Genomic DNA, 16,309 nt, shown 5'->3' with positions numbered 1-16,309 from the left:
CTGGGGATGGAGGCCAAGAACAAAGCCTCCAGGCACTTCTGATACACTACTAGAAGTGTGAGAACACTGCTCTGCAGCAGGTCAGCATATCCCCCGGTGCTTAACCTTGGGAACTAAAATGGCTTCTTCACTTTCAAGGGCCAGAACTGCCAACCCCACTCCCTGAATATCTGCTAGGCACTCCTTTCCATCCTCAACGTCCTGTTCAAATTTTTTCTGAGTCTCATTGCTTCAGTGCTAATTCTGAAAATTGCAGCCATAGTACTATACATTATACTCTACATAGACCTATACATAGTATCCACATACATTGTATGCTACCCTCCTGAAAATTATTTACATTTAAATCTGAGCCCCATGAAGATATAGAGTGATTTAGCCCTAAGTGTTCTTCCTTTTTAACACCATGACATGTTTCAGATTGTCTTCTAATTATATTTTTGGGCCAGATTTACACAATTGACTCATTTATGCATACTACCTGTGAGAGTTAATGACACATACTAATATAAGAAAATTTCTCAAATTGATTAATTCAGTAATAAATTAAGAAATGGATAAATGTGTAGTGTATGTTCTTCGAAGCTATTAGACATAAAATTTTGGAGGGAACGGAGGTAGACACAAATATATACTGGCAGAAAAGCCAAAGTTTTCATGAATTTTTTTTTTATTTTTTTATTTTTTTTATTTTTTGCGGTATGCGGGCCTCTCACCATTGTGGCCTCTCCCGTTGCGGAGCACAGGCTCCAGATGCGCAGGCTCAGCGGCCATGGCTCACGGGCCCAGGCGCTCCGCGGCATGTGGGATCTTCCCGGACCGGGGCACGAACCCATGTCCCCTGCATCGGCAGGCGGACTCCCAACCACGGCGCCACCAGGGAAGCCCTCATGAATTTTTAAGGTAAATGTAAGTACAGAAATATCAGGATGGGGCTGTGGCTTTAGAATTGTCTCCCCCACTGGATGTAATTGAATGAAAAAGTTTTAGAAGCCCTTGTGAGGTTTAGGTAAGTTCCCCAAAGCCCCTTTTAATTCAGACCATAGAATTTCATCTTACAGAAGCACTGACTGTGTTGAATGGCTAGCAGGGGCTTAAGAGGAAAGGTGCCATAAAGAATTTAGTACTTAGAAAAGGGGGGTTGAGAGGGAAACTTCAGTGAAATATCTCTTTCAGTGAAGTAAATTAAGATCTATATTCTATGCTCTTTTACCATGGAGGAAATATCTTTGAGAGAACTCAGAAGATTCCCCCTCCAAAAAATGGTAGGGAAATAGACATGTATGATTTTTTTCCATTGAAGTTTATTCTGTCAGGTATAGCAAATCAAAGGAGAGAAAGTTAGTTTTCAAAAAAAAAGAGAACAAAGTAAGGAAAATAAAGCAAACTAATTGTCAAGATCCTCTCTGCCTTAGACCCAGATGGTTCACTTTTTCCAAAATAGAGACAGTTCTATGGCCAAATGCTTGGGTGTCGCTCTTGAGGAGAGTAGTTTGTTGATAAGGTGCAGTTCCTCTGAAAAGTGACAGGTGCTCAGAATTTCAGCTGATAACTCTCTCCTTTTTAAACAGTTATAATTTAACCTGAAAGCTAACTGCTGATAGGTAGGCATAATGGGTAGCAATCAGCTAATGAGATACTAACTCGTTTTATTTGTTTTGGAATTAACTGAGTGTGAACAATTAGGGCCATTGGTGTGACTTGTCACACTATCTTTAAAAAAAAAAGCAAGACTTGCTAGATCTTTAGAAGGATATATGCCCAATTGGATACTTTTACACTTAGAGACTGAAAAGAGTTTCGGGAACCACTGTATATAATAGTAAAGGACTGCCCAGAATGCATTTAATTAAAGGCATTGTCTTTATTTTCTGTTGCTACTGTAACAAACCTACCACACACTTAAAAGCTTAAAATTACAATTTTTTTATCATACAATTATGGTGGGTAGAAGTCAGATGCAGGTTTCACTGGGCTCAAATCAAGATGTCGGTGGGTCTGCATTCCTATCTTGAGGTTTTAGAAGAGAATCTGTTTCCTTGCCTTTTCCACTTTTTAGAGGCTCATGGTCCCTTTCTCCACCTTTAAAACCAGCAATGTTGCATCTCCCTCTGACCATTCTTCTGAGGTCACATTTCCCTCTGCCTCCATTTTTAAGTCCTTTTTGATCACATTGGGTGCATCTGAATAATAATACAGGATAATCTCCCCATCTCAAGGTCCCTCCCCTTAGCCACATCTTCAAAATCTCTTTTGCCATAAAATTCACAGATTTCAGGAATTAGGTCAAGAACATTTGGGGACATCTCTTATTTGATCTACCACACACATTGGTGAAAATCCCAGAATTTTTAACCTGCTTTACCCCTCTGACTACTATTTGCCTAAAGTTGGCTGCTCAAATCTTACTAATATAAAATATTTTGCCTTTTTTTTGAGGAAATACAATTGGATGATGTGGTCTTCTAATGTGCATTACCTTTAAAGTATAAGCGGAGAAATTGGGGGAAGGTAAATTTTTTAATTGTTTCAAGCACACATTTTGAGCATCAAGTAGCTGGTTGACATCATTCTAGATGTTGTGTATATGATGATGAATGAGATATGACTCAGTTTAGCTTATGCCCTGGTCCTACCTAGTCTCCCCTTAGGCGAAACAAACACAACGATGGTAGATTCTCTAATGTATAATATAAAGATAAGTAACCAGGTGCTCTGATTCATAACAAGAGGTAATTTAGACTTTTGTTTGGGGTAGAGGCTCTGAGCAAGTAACATTAAAGCCAGGAAAAGTGCTAGTGGTGGAAGGTATCAAAGGCCCTGCATTGATAATAAGCTGTCTGTGTTTGGGGAAATGAAGAAAAATCTCAGATTATTGGTATAGCTGGAGCATAGACAGGAGGAGAGTGGTGAGAGGAGGGATTGGTAGGTAGTCCCTTTTGCAGAATTTGAATTGCATTGTAATTCAAAGAATAACACTGAAGGATTTTTAAGAAAGAGCTCAGAGCTGATTTATATTCTTAAAAATTACACTGAAAATGGAGAAAAGATAATTAGGAAATAAAGCCTTTAAAGAGATAATTGAATTAACCCAGGTGAGAAGAAAATGGTGATTTAAGTAAAAAGGATATTGGTAGAGATAGACAGATAAAGATTTCATATTTTGGAAATAGAATAGTGATTTATAACATAGTGTCAAGATTTACTCTCAGATTTCTGATTTTAGCAAGTAACTTGATGGACATTTAATTTACTGAAATTGGAAAACTATTTCCCCATTTATGGGTTCTGGATGATCTTACAGCAATATTTACAATTTTGAGGAGTCACAGACCAAGTAGAAAAATTCAAACACAAAATTTTGCATGCAATTTTTGAGGGTTAACAAATCTCCTAAACACTCTATTTCACCAGCTAGATTAAAAAGCTTAAAGACCTTCAGCAAATTGAACTCTCCTTCTCTAAAGTAAACTTCTACAAATACAAAGATCTAGTGCCTTTTTTAAGAGATGCACTTTAGTTCTTTTGTGATCTAAAATTAATTTTATTAAAATTAGCTCATCTAATTCTGTCATTCATGATCTGAGACCTACCTTGCATCCCTGGTAAGCACAAGTTTTTATGTATTTGTGCTTTTATCGATTTCTCTTCTTATATTTGGTCTTTTCTTATAGCATTTCTATCCTTTCAAAATATACCTCCATGAGTCCCTTATCCATGAAGCTTTTTCTTAATTTGCCAGTTCACATTAACCATTCCCTTCTTTAGCTCATTAAGGTATTTATGACCCTATATGGTCCTCAGAAAAAAATAGGCTCACTGAATACAGGAACACAGTATAGCATCTTTGAGTCTCTTTTGTAACCAGTACAAAATAAGGCTTAATTAATAGTTATTGAATATAATGATTTAATTGAATTGATTTCCTATATTTTCCCATAGATAATAGTACACCTTCCAAAGATATAATTGTTAAATAGAAGATTCACCTAATAGCTTGCAGAAAGTGTTCCTCTGTGAATAAAGATACATCATTTAGTTTCAAATATAAATCTTTGAAAACTGACTTTTAGTGGAGTCAAATGATCCCTTAGAAGTGTGTGTTGCTGCAGTGATCACTATGACCTTGCATCAGGCATCTGGAATTTAACCAACACTGGTGGAGTCTTGGCAGTTTCTTGGTATGTGCAGTATACTTTGGCTTTCCTTTAAAGGCTGATTGTGAACTTCCCTACAAATTATCTTATTAAGTGATCTATAGTAACAGACTGTGAGCTATTAAAACAATTATTTTTGTGGAATTTGTGTGATTTTTCTACTTCTAAAACAAATCAAAACTAATTAAGAAATTTTCAGGGAAAAACTCTCAACTGAGACCATACTGTTTCAGAATATGTTATCATTAGACAAAACCTGAATTAACATTTCTCTTTTCACTCTCCAGCAGAAACAACTTGTATATGTGTAATTTAAATTCTTTAGCATGAATCAGATGTTTCATTACAACAAATTAAAGGTTGCTAAGAAACAGAAGTTGTGATCTGTCAATAGGGGACTATTTAAAGCACCTCAAAATAAAATGTTGTTATCAATGAAAGTCATTTGGAACTCTTAGTGACAAACATTCATTATTGGTCTGGGGGATATTTGTGGTACAAATGAGTGTGCTCATTTTATATTGCATTAAAGTGTATATTGCATTAAAATGTGTTTCTTAGTTGAATAAGTACAATGAAGAATATAAGTATAATGAAGACATATAAGTATTTCTTTTTAAAAATAACTAACATTTCATGAATATACATTCATTTATCTTCAATTGGTACAAACATATTATTTTGATTCCTTTAAGTTATACTTAACAATGAATAATAAAGCTACTAGACTCTTAGATAAAAGGTAGGTCTACCCCTCATTGTATAGTTTATGAAGTGCAATCATGTGGTAGTAAGACTTGCCAATTTCCTGTCCTGGAATAAGTGACAGTTCTTTACCTTGAGCACAGATCCTCTGATTCCTAAGCTCAAATTTTTCAATGACATGTAAGAATTAGACTAACTCAACTGCTTTAAAGTACCTGTTTGACTCCCAACTACGTCTCTTTCTAATTCTTACATGCCTTTAAAAAAAATCTGAGCTCATAAGAAAATTTAAGAAGCCCTTTTACTGTGCCTCATCTGGTTCTTTTTCTCCAGATGTGCCTCATCTGGTTCTTTTTCTCCCCCTCTCCCCAGTTAACAGCAAGCTTTTGACTAGGAGTGATGGTCACATTCTCTATCAGTAGGTATCCTCTACCTATCAGTGTCTATCTGTGACTCAAGACACAACCAATCAGGAGGAGAGCCTGAGGCACACAACTAGCATGGTCATGCCAGGGAGTTCTGGCTTCACTGTGGCTGACTTAAACACGGGGGAAGTTCTTGAAAAGTTAGCGTTCCAGAGGGTCACTGGGAGGCTGGAAAAGCAGGCTTGAAGATGGAAGACACTAAGATCTGATCTCTGAGCTCTGAAGGACTGGGAAGCAGCAGGACAGGCTGTGTCGATTCTGGCTTACTGGCTTTTGCAAATAACATTCAAGATATAAAGTCTCAGACAATTGACTCTGTGGAAGGTGTGGAGGAGGAAGATTCAGTTGCTTCTACTAACTCTCACTAGGAAAGCAGGCCAACCAAGGAAAGATAACTTCTCCAAAGGAAATAATGGTGCATTTAGGAGGGAGATGGGGTTCTTGATAGCAAAAGAAATGATGCCTTTTTACTACTGTTTATATAATGAAGCACATGGTATATGATATCAAGTCATAATCCTTAAACCTTAGTTGCCTACCTTTCCTTGTCCTCTCATTGTTATTAGTCTATATTCTAAGAAATGTAGCAATTGTTTTCAGTATTATTTATCTGGCATCTTTCTTATATTATCTATTTTATTGTATCATAGTATCTATTATATTGTATGTATATATATATATACATATACACATATGTATATAAGAAAATATTGGATAAAAAAGAAAACTAATACTGCAAGCAGTTTGTGATTAAGCATCATGTAAGCTGTTTGCCCATAAATACCAAAGAAAATCAGAGGAGGGGGCTCTCAGGACAAGTGAGGCAATCACATGTATATAGACCATAAATGCCAGAAACACTTAAACTGTATTCCCAACTTTGCCACAAACTATCAACATGACCATCCCTGTAAATGACAAGTCAGTTTACCTTTGTAGCCTCAGGTCCTATATCCTTCAAATAGGGATATTAATGTAACTAACTCGTGGAATAATTGTGTAACATGCAAAATGCTTATCACAGTGCCTGCATATAGTAAGTGCTCAAAAGTGTATACTGGAATTATTCATATTAATATTCGTTATTATGAAGTATTATTAGAAGTGGTATGGTTTAGGTAGTGAAGTTCAAATTCAGCAGATGTTTCTCAAGGGCTGGCTCTAAAATAGCCCCAAAATAATCCACTGAGAGTACCACTGCACTGATGGTAATTGTTACTGTGGGAAATTACAAACAGGAAACCTACAGCTCATTATGGTGTGTTGTTTGCATATTACAAATGCTGAGCTGTATAATCTGGAATAAAGACAAATTGACCTCCAATTTTTTATTCCAATCACTGCTGCAGCTGTTCAAAATACCTCCTCCATAGCAGCCACACAAAAAAATGTTCTTGTGTTTGTAGTTAAGCTGGAATAGATAACATTACTTCTCAGCCAACAAATTTCATGTTTTGAGAGTTGTCGCCAAATATATTCAGATCCAGTGCTTCAAATTAGGAATTGAAAAAGGAGTTTGATAGAGAATAAGAATGGCATCTTCTCCCTGTTCGTTCCCTGGAATGCCACAGATTGACTTAGTGGGAAAATTTTATTTTGACGAAAACCAGGAGAAATTTCATAGAAACATTTAAGTACAACTTTCATTGAATTTGGAATGGGAGTTTCAAAGAAGGATAAAAAATTTCCTTGTGAAGGAGATGATCATTTTGGAAGTGATTATACAATAGATTTTTTTTTTTCTTAAGAAAAAATTCCTTCATCTTGAAATGTTTTCAAAATGTCATGACCTTCACTGGCCCTTTAACTTTATCTGGAAAATATCTACAGATGCCAGTCTTTGTGTTAGCCCAACTTCTCCTCTGCAATATTAAGTCTTTTATGAAGCACCTACTGAGTGCAACATGCTTGGGAACAAAGATGAGACATATACAAGAAATAAAAGGCAACCTACATTCTGTTTTTTCAATGACTTCTAAAAACTGTGGAGTATTTCTCAGAGGTTTTCAGATTAAGAATTAATAAGATTTGTAGACATTTTTCTGCTCATAGCAAAATCAATAATATGGAAATAACATTTTATTTATTCTATAGTTCTGTATATTAAAATAGAGTAATTTTTTTCTATAGTTGATCATGATACTGTAAAAAGCATTTTGTTGTAGTCAGTTGCTTGGTAAATTTCACTGAGGAAGTTTTAACATTTTAAGTATTATTTTTCTGGAAATTATTCTCAAGGAATTGTCTTATATTGCTTTCACCTTACAAAAAAACACAGCTAATTGAAATTTAAATTGTATTTCTCTTGGAAATAAGTAAAGACTTTTACAGAAAAACTTGCATGATTAATTTTAGTTTCTTTTTTATTTCATATTAAATTCCATCCTATTATTTACCCTTAAAATTATAAATTGTTTTCTATTTTTATTGAATATTATTCAGCAAACTAAACAAAGACTGACAGGGACTGTTTCTTATTATAGAAAATTCAAAGAATAAAAGAACATGTGGCCTTTGATTTCTCATAGATCAGAGCTTTGTCATAAAAATTATCTAACTTCTGTGTTGGTACTATGATTGTAATAAGTTTGAATTCTAAAAGGATAATTTGCAATATACATATATTCTAAAACTATTACTTAGATAAAGATCTTTGGAAACACCACAGTTTCTTCAATAATAAGGACACCTGTCAGCACTTCTCAAAGAGATGCTGGAAATATATTGAAGGTTTTTTTAGACACATTTGAAATAACATGACTAAAATATTTTGTAAATTATTTTTTTCTGGGATTTCTTTCTAACACCCAGAATTCTTATTCATTAATGACATGTTGAGATTCCAATGTCTAAAATGTGTTGTGTGCACATAGTGACACCAAACAGACTGAGAGCTAATTGTCAACAAATACCCATTGGTTAGTGTCTACAGTGACACAAATGAAAGAAAGGCTTAGCATGTGAATCATTTACATTGTCAAGAAGCAGAAGATTGTTATGTGATTTAATCCCACCCACCACATCCTTTTGCCTTTGTCCATGTTTCTTCTTCTTCTTTTCTTTTTTTTAAGAACATATTTTTCTCACTGAACTACCAAGGTATGTCATACCATCATTTTTTCTAAAGCTTTTAATGTACATTTTTGAAGACTTTAACTTTATAAAAAGTGTTAACCTTCACCTACGTGGGTTTTTAAAATTCAAAAGTAATTGTGATGTAACATAATGTTTCAAAGAGAGCATGAGGAATAGAGTTACATTTATGCATGAATTTCTGCTTCACTCCTTACCAGATGTGTGGCCTTGGAAACATCTGTTAATCCATTCTAAATCTCTGTTTTCTCCATTCCAACCAATACTTAGAATTGGGAGGATTCACTGATATAAAGGCTATAAAGCATCTAACAGAAAGCATGTAATAAACACTAAAGAAATGTTAGCTGATATTTCCATGCCCCATATTATGAGAAGGCAAATCTGGGTAATGGGCTTGTTACCAAAATTTTGCTGGATGAGATACGGTAGTTGTGAACAAAATGGCAATTTGGGTGGATCCTATATGAACCCAAGAGGCAATTCAATAGGGTGATAAGTTGATAATATGCAAAAATATAACTTCAATTAACATACAGCACCTCTTCTTTTCCCTCATCAAATTCAGAGAAAAACTGATGTAATACTCTTTTGCCTTTATATAGGAAAGATTAACTATTATTCTTTTCTGTTTTTCCAGACTAAATTTATTTAGTCTGGTAAGGTATATCCTTTTGAGATAACTTCACAGAAATAAAAATGTGACTAGGTAGGAGGAACAGGGAACAGAAAACATAGAGTGTTCTCTGACATAAATCATACCAATGTTTTCCTAGGTTAGTCTCCCAAGACAGTAAAACAAATGGGACCTAATCAAACTTATAAGCTTTTGCACAACAAAGGAAACCATAAACAAAACAAAAAGACAACCTATGGAATAGGAGAAAATATTTGCAAATGATGTGACTGACAGGGACTTAAATTTCCAGAATATACAAACAGCTCATACAAGTCAACAACAACAACAGCAGCAAAACCAAACAACTCAATTGAAAAATAAGCAGAAGACCTAAATAGACATTTCTCCAAAGAAGACATACAGATGGCCAATAGGTACATGAAAAGATGCTCAACATCACTAATTATTAAAGAAATGCAAATCTAAACTACAATGAGGTACCACTTCACACCAGTCAGAGTGGCCACCATTAAAAAGTCTACAAATAACAAATGCTGGAGAGGGTGTGGAGAAAAGGGAACCCTCTTACACTGTTGGTGGAAATGTAAATTGGTGCAGCCACTGTGGAAAACAGTATGGAGGTTCCTCAAAAAAACTAAAAATAGAGTTGCTATGTGATCCAGCAATCCCACTCCTGGGCATATGCCCAGACAAAACCATAATTTGAAAAGATACACACACCCCTATATTCATAGCAGCACTATTTACAATAGCCAAGACATCAAGACATGGAAACAACGGAAATTTCCATCGACAGATGAATGGATAAAGAAGAAGTGATATATATATGGAATATTACTCAGCCATCAAAAATAATGAAATAATGCCACTTGCAGCAACATGGGTGGACCTAGAGATTATCATCCTAAGCAAAGTAAGTCAGAAAGAGAAAGAGAAATACCATATATCACTTATAGGTGGAACCTAAACTATGATACGAATCAACATATCTATGAAGCAAAAAAAGACTCACAGATATAGAGAACAGACTTGTGGTTGCCAAGGAGGAGGGGTGGTAGGAGAGGGAAGGAATGGGGGTTTAGGATTAGCAGAGGCAAACAATTATATATAGGGTGGATAAAAAACAAGGTCATATTGTATAGCACAGGGAAGTATATTTAATATTCTGTGACAAACCATAATGGAAAAGAATATGAAAAAGAGTATATATGTATATATACATATATATGTGTATATATATATGTGTGTGTGTGTGCATACATATAAATAACTGAGTCTCTTTGCTGTACAGAAGAAATTAACACAACATTGTAAATCAACTATACTTCAATAAAGTTAAACAAAGACAAGAAAAAAAAGAAAACACAGAATTTGATTTATTTGGACTTCCTGACCTTCTACTTTAGGCCCACAAGTGACCTTGGTAAGAAGTTATTTCTTAACAAATTTTATTTAGAAAGAAGGCAGTGGCAGTTAATAATCATATGCTGTTTCATTAATTCATGTATTCATGCAATAAATATTAAGCACCATTTTTTCATTATGTCCTGTGCTATGGGGTGGAGATACAATGATGAATAATGTAGATATTGATTATTCCCTCCTTACATCTAAAATATGAAGAGGTAAATAAGATTCCTGGTGGCAGAGATAAAAACAGATTTGTGGGAACCAGTGTGTGGTGGTCTGGGAGCATAAAAGGGGCATCTCACTCCGCCAGTAGGGAAGCAGGGCATTCAAGGAAAGTGGTATGTAAGAAAATACCAACTTATTGAAGGCAAGTGCACTTCAAAGACAGAAAATGACTCTGCAAAGGCTTTGCAGAGATATTTGGGAAATTTCAAGAACTGGCTAGAGTTTATGTTCTAGAATGAGACATAGGAGAGATAAACCTAGGAATTAATCAAAGGTAAGCTAATACAAGGCTACAAAGGCCACATTGGCACATTTGAAAATGATTCTCAGGGAAATGGTGAGAGAGTAAAAGATCTGCAGCATGCATATGAAATTATAAAATTTTGCTTTGAAAAATGGAAACCATTGGACAAGAGAACTCTTAATTCTTGAAGTATATTTTTTGTGGGGTTTTTTTTGATCAATATATTTATTTAGTTTCTATAATGTAAGTATTTAGAGATAAGCAACACAAATCTCCCACCTTTAGTATTAGGGTTCATAAAGCCTCTGATATCACACAAGTTGGTTAACTTCAAACTTTTCCATAAAAGTCAAGATATTAAGGCCAATATATCTTCACCAACCATCTCTTCACTTAAACTTTTAAAGTTATGTTATTTCCTAACTTCACTGTCACTGATAAGGGCCCCCTCATGATCTCTCTCTTAGGTGATCCTTACAGATGAGAGAGTTTCCAAACAGAATGTTTTGTTTGCGTAAAATTCATTTATTAACAAATGTAAGAATGTTTTGTTTGTTTGGGTCTATGTCATTTGAAGTCTTAACTTTCCCATTTCATGGTCTCTGATGAAACCTGAAAGACCAGAAATTAAGTTTTCACTGATAGTCAAAATGTGTCTGTAATCCAAAGGCATCACCATCACCTGGCTACTTGTTAGAGATGCATATCTTCAGTGCCCATCACAGACCTACTGAATCAGAATTTCTAGGAGTAGATCCCAGGAGTCAGTCTTTTAAGAGGTGATTCTTACATGTGCTGAAATTTAGGAAGAAATGATCTTTAAAAAAACTTGTAAAAAATAAATGATGTTTATTTTAAAAATGATATTAAAAATTGAAATTATTGAGACTCGACACCAAGAGAATAATCTGTAAAAGAAAAAGAAAATATTCTATGAAAGCCCATGTTAAGAGGATGAAAAGACAAGCTACAGACTGGCAGCAAATGACAGACAAAAAGCTATTATATAGAATATATAAAGAAATCTTAGAACTCACTAAATAAAACAAACCCATTTAGAAAATTGGAAAAATAATTGAACAGAAGTCTTTTATCTAAGAAGATAAACATATGTCAAGCAAGTACATGAAAATATATTCAACACCATTACCCATCAAGGAACTACAAATAAAAACCATGATGATTTATCACTACACACTTTCAGAATGGCTAAAATTTAAAAAAAAAAATAAAGTGACAACATCAAATGCTGGCAAAGATGAGTAGAAACTCGTTCTCTCATACATTCCTAATGGGAATGTAAATGGTATAGCCACTCTGGAAAACAGTTTGGCAGTTGCTCATAAAACTAAACATGGAATTACCATAGAACACCATAATTGTACTCTTGGCTGTTTATTCCAGAGAAATTCAAACTGTGTTTACACAAAACCTATACACAGATGTTCATAGCAGATGAACACAGATGTAATAGTCCCAAACTGGAAACAATACTGATGTCCCTCAACAGGTGACTAGTTAAACAAACTGGTACAAACATACCATGTATGCTACTCAGCAACATGAATGGAGGAAGTATTGATACATATAATAATTTAAATTCCATTTGTATGACATTCTTGAAATGACAGCATTTTATAAATTGAGGATAGATTAGTGGCTGCCATAATTCAGGGACAGTGGAAGGGTGTGTGTCAAAGGGAAATGGGTGTGATTATAGAGGGCAACATGAAGGATTCTTGTGCTAGAATTGTTCAGTGTGTAGACTGTGGTGGTGGATACATAAAGCTACAAACATGATGAAATTGCAGAGAACTAAATTGTCTAGAAAAAAAAAAAAAAAAACAGGGCTATTAATAGCAACCATGCAGTGGGAACAAATGTGGTTCACAGAGATCTACTCTGCAAATTCAGAACATTTTGCCACTGAGAAGGAACCAATGGCCAGCACAGCCTCTGTTGATCTCCTGCATATTTCAACAGCTTTCATCACATGGGTATTCACATTTGTAGACACCATCTACCTGAAGCTCTTCCGATACCCTATCTCTACTGCCCCTGCAGGAGCCCAGGAACCCCACCAACAGCCAGCCTAGACCTTAGTCATAATAATAACATAGACAACTATACACCGACAGTTTGGATAACCTAGAAGAAATGGAAAAAATCCTAGAAATATACAAGCAAACAAGACTGAATTATGAAGTAATAGAACATCTGAGAGAACCAACAGTGATTAAGGAGATTGAATCAATAATCAGATACCTCCCAACAAAGAAAAACCCAGGACCAGATGGTTTTATTGGTGAATTCTACCAAATATTTAAAGAAGAATTAATGCCAGTTCTTCTCAAACTCTTCAAAAAAGTTAAGGAGGAAGGAAGACTCCCAGACTCATTTTATGAGGCCAGCATTATCTTGATACCAAAGGCAGATAAATACCAAAAAAAAAATTATAGACCAATATCTTTGATGAACATGAATGCAAAATTTTGCAGTAGAATATTAGCAAACTGTATTCAACAGCACATTAAAAGGATCATGCACTATGATCATGTGGGATTTATCCCTGTGTTGCAAGGATGTTTCAATATATGCAACTCAATAAGTATAATATACCACATTAATTAAATGAAAGATAAACATCATATAATTATTTCAATAGATACAGAAAAGCATTTGACAAAATACAAAATTCTTTTCTGATAAATATGCTCAACAAGTTGGGTGTAGTGGGAATACACCGCAACACAATAAAGGCTATATATGGCAAATCCACAGCAAACATTATACTCAATAGTGAAATGTTGAAACCTTTTCCTCTAAGACCAGGAAGAAAACAAGAATGTCTACTCTCATCACTCCTATTCAACATAGCCCTGGAATTTCCAACCAGGGAAGTAAATAAATAAATAAATAAATAAAATCATCCAAATTGGAAAAGAAGAGGTAAAATTGTCTTTGTTTGCAGATTAGATTTTCTACATATAGAAAATCCTAAACACTCTGCCAAAAAACTTTTAGAGCTATTAAATTCAGTAAAGTTTCAGGATACAAAATTAACATACACAAATCAGTTGCATTTCTACACACTAACAACAAAACATCTGAAGAAAGAAATAAAGCACAACCATTTACAATAGCATCAATAAACAGTAAGTACTTAGGAATAAATTTAATGAAAAATGTGAAAGATATGTCTGTACACTGAGAAGTACAAGACTTTGATGAAAGAAATGGACGAAGACACAAACAAATGGACATATTTCCCATTTTCATGAGTCAGAAGAATTAATATTGTTAAAATGTCCATACTACCCAAACCCATCTATAGATACAATGAAATGCCTATCAAAATGCCAACGGAACTTTTCACTAAAATTTATATGGAACCACAAAAGACCCCAAATAGACAAAGCAATCATTAGAAAGACAAACAAAGCTGGAGGAATCACACGTCCTGATTTCAAAATATACTACAAATCTGTAGTAATCTAAACAATATGGTACTGCCATAAAAATGGACACATAGACTAATGGAGTGGAGTCAAGAGCCCAGATATAAATTCTCACATATATAGTCAACTAGTATTTGACAAGGGGGTCAAGAATACTAAATGAATGAAGAGTAGTCTCTTCAATAAATGGTGTTGGGCAAACTGGATAACCACATGCAGAAGAATGAAATTGGACCTCTGTCTTACACCATTCACAAAAATTGACTCGGGATGAATTAAAGCCTTATGCATAAGACCTAAAACTGTAAAACTCCTAGAAGAAAACAGAGAGAGAAATCTCATTGATACTGGTCTTTGCAGATTTTTGGGGTGTGATAGTAAAAGCACAAGCAACACAAACAAAAATAAGTAAGTGGGACTACATCAAACTGAAAAGTTTCTGCTTAGCAAAAGAAACAAGAAAATGAAAAATAACCTACAGAATGGGAGAAAATATTTGCAAATCATATATATTCGATAAGGGGTTAATATCCAAAATATGTTAAGAATGTATACATTCAGTAGAAATAAAATAAAGCAACCTGATTTAAAAAATGAACAGAGGAACTGAATAGAGAGTTTTCTAAAGAAAACATACAAATGGCCAACAGGTACATGAAAAGGTGCTTGACATAACTAATCAATGGAGAAATACACATCAAAACCACAAGAATATATCATCCCACACCTGTCAGAATGGCTTTTGTCAAAAAGACAACAAATAACAAGTGTTGGTGAGGGTGTGGAAAGAAAGGAAATCTTGTGCACTGTCGGTGGGAATGTAACTTGGTGCAGCCACTATGGAAAACAGTGTAAAGCTTCCTCAAAAAATTAAAACTAGAAGTATGATACTGAAATCCCATTTCTAGGTATATATCAAAAGGAAATGAAAACAATCTCAAAGAGATAACTCCACTCCCATGTTCATTATAGCATTATTCACAATAGCAAAGAAATGGAAACAGCCTATATGTCTGTCAGTGGATAAAGAAGATGTGGTATATACATGCAATGGAATATTGTTTAGCTATGAGAAAGAAAGAGACTGTGCCATTTGCAACAGCTTGTAAGAGCCTTGAAGTCATTATGCTGTGAAATAAGTGAAATACAAATACCACGCAATATCATTTATACATGGAAACTAAAAAAGCTGAACTTATAGAAACAGAGAGTAGAGTGGTAGTTACCAGGGTCTGAAGGATGGGGAAACAGGGAGATGTTGGTGAAAGGATATAAACTTCCAGTTGTAAGATGAATAAGTTCTAGGGATCTAATATACATGATTATTAGGGCTAATAATACTGTATTATATACGTGAAAGTTGCTAAGTTATTGCACCTTGAATAATTGTAATTATGTTACATGATGGCGGTGTTACCTAACCCTATGGTGGTAATCATTTTCCAATATGTAAATATGTCAAATCAACAGGTTGTAAACTTTAAGCTTACAAAATGTTATATGTCAATTACATCTCAATAAAGCTTGAATAAAAAAAGAAAACCAAAGTAGGTGCTTCAAGTAATAAAGATTCATTGTTTCCTTTGTTAATGACTTATTCAGAAACTGGAGAAAATAGAAGCTAGTTCAAATAATAGAGTAAAATATACAGAAATATTTGTCTTCCTTTCTTACACACTTCATGCTTTCTTATTTTTTTCAAAAAATAATGAGAATAACAGTTTTCTTATTATCCAGTAATAAAATCTAAATGTAGATTGATCTAAAATTGATTCTGAATTTTGAAAAGAACATATAAGGTTGAAATCTAAGGGAAATACCTTGCCACAGTTCTAGTAGGAATGGTTGAGAAGTCATCTGAAAAATCCCGTAAGTCATTATTTATTCAGGTCCAAATAAACTTATAGTTCATTTCTTTCTTAATTCATCAAAACTAACTCATTCCTTTTGTT

The sequence above is a fragment of the Globicephala melas genome, chromosome 2 (genome assembly GCF_963455315.2).
Source record: "Globicephala melas chromosome 2, mGloMel1.2, whole genome shotgun sequence".
NCBI classification, from domain to species: domain Eukaryota; kingdom Metazoa; phylum Chordata; class Mammalia; order Artiodactyla; family Delphinidae; genus Globicephala; species Globicephala melas.
Note: the sequence above shows the minus strand (reverse complement) of the source record.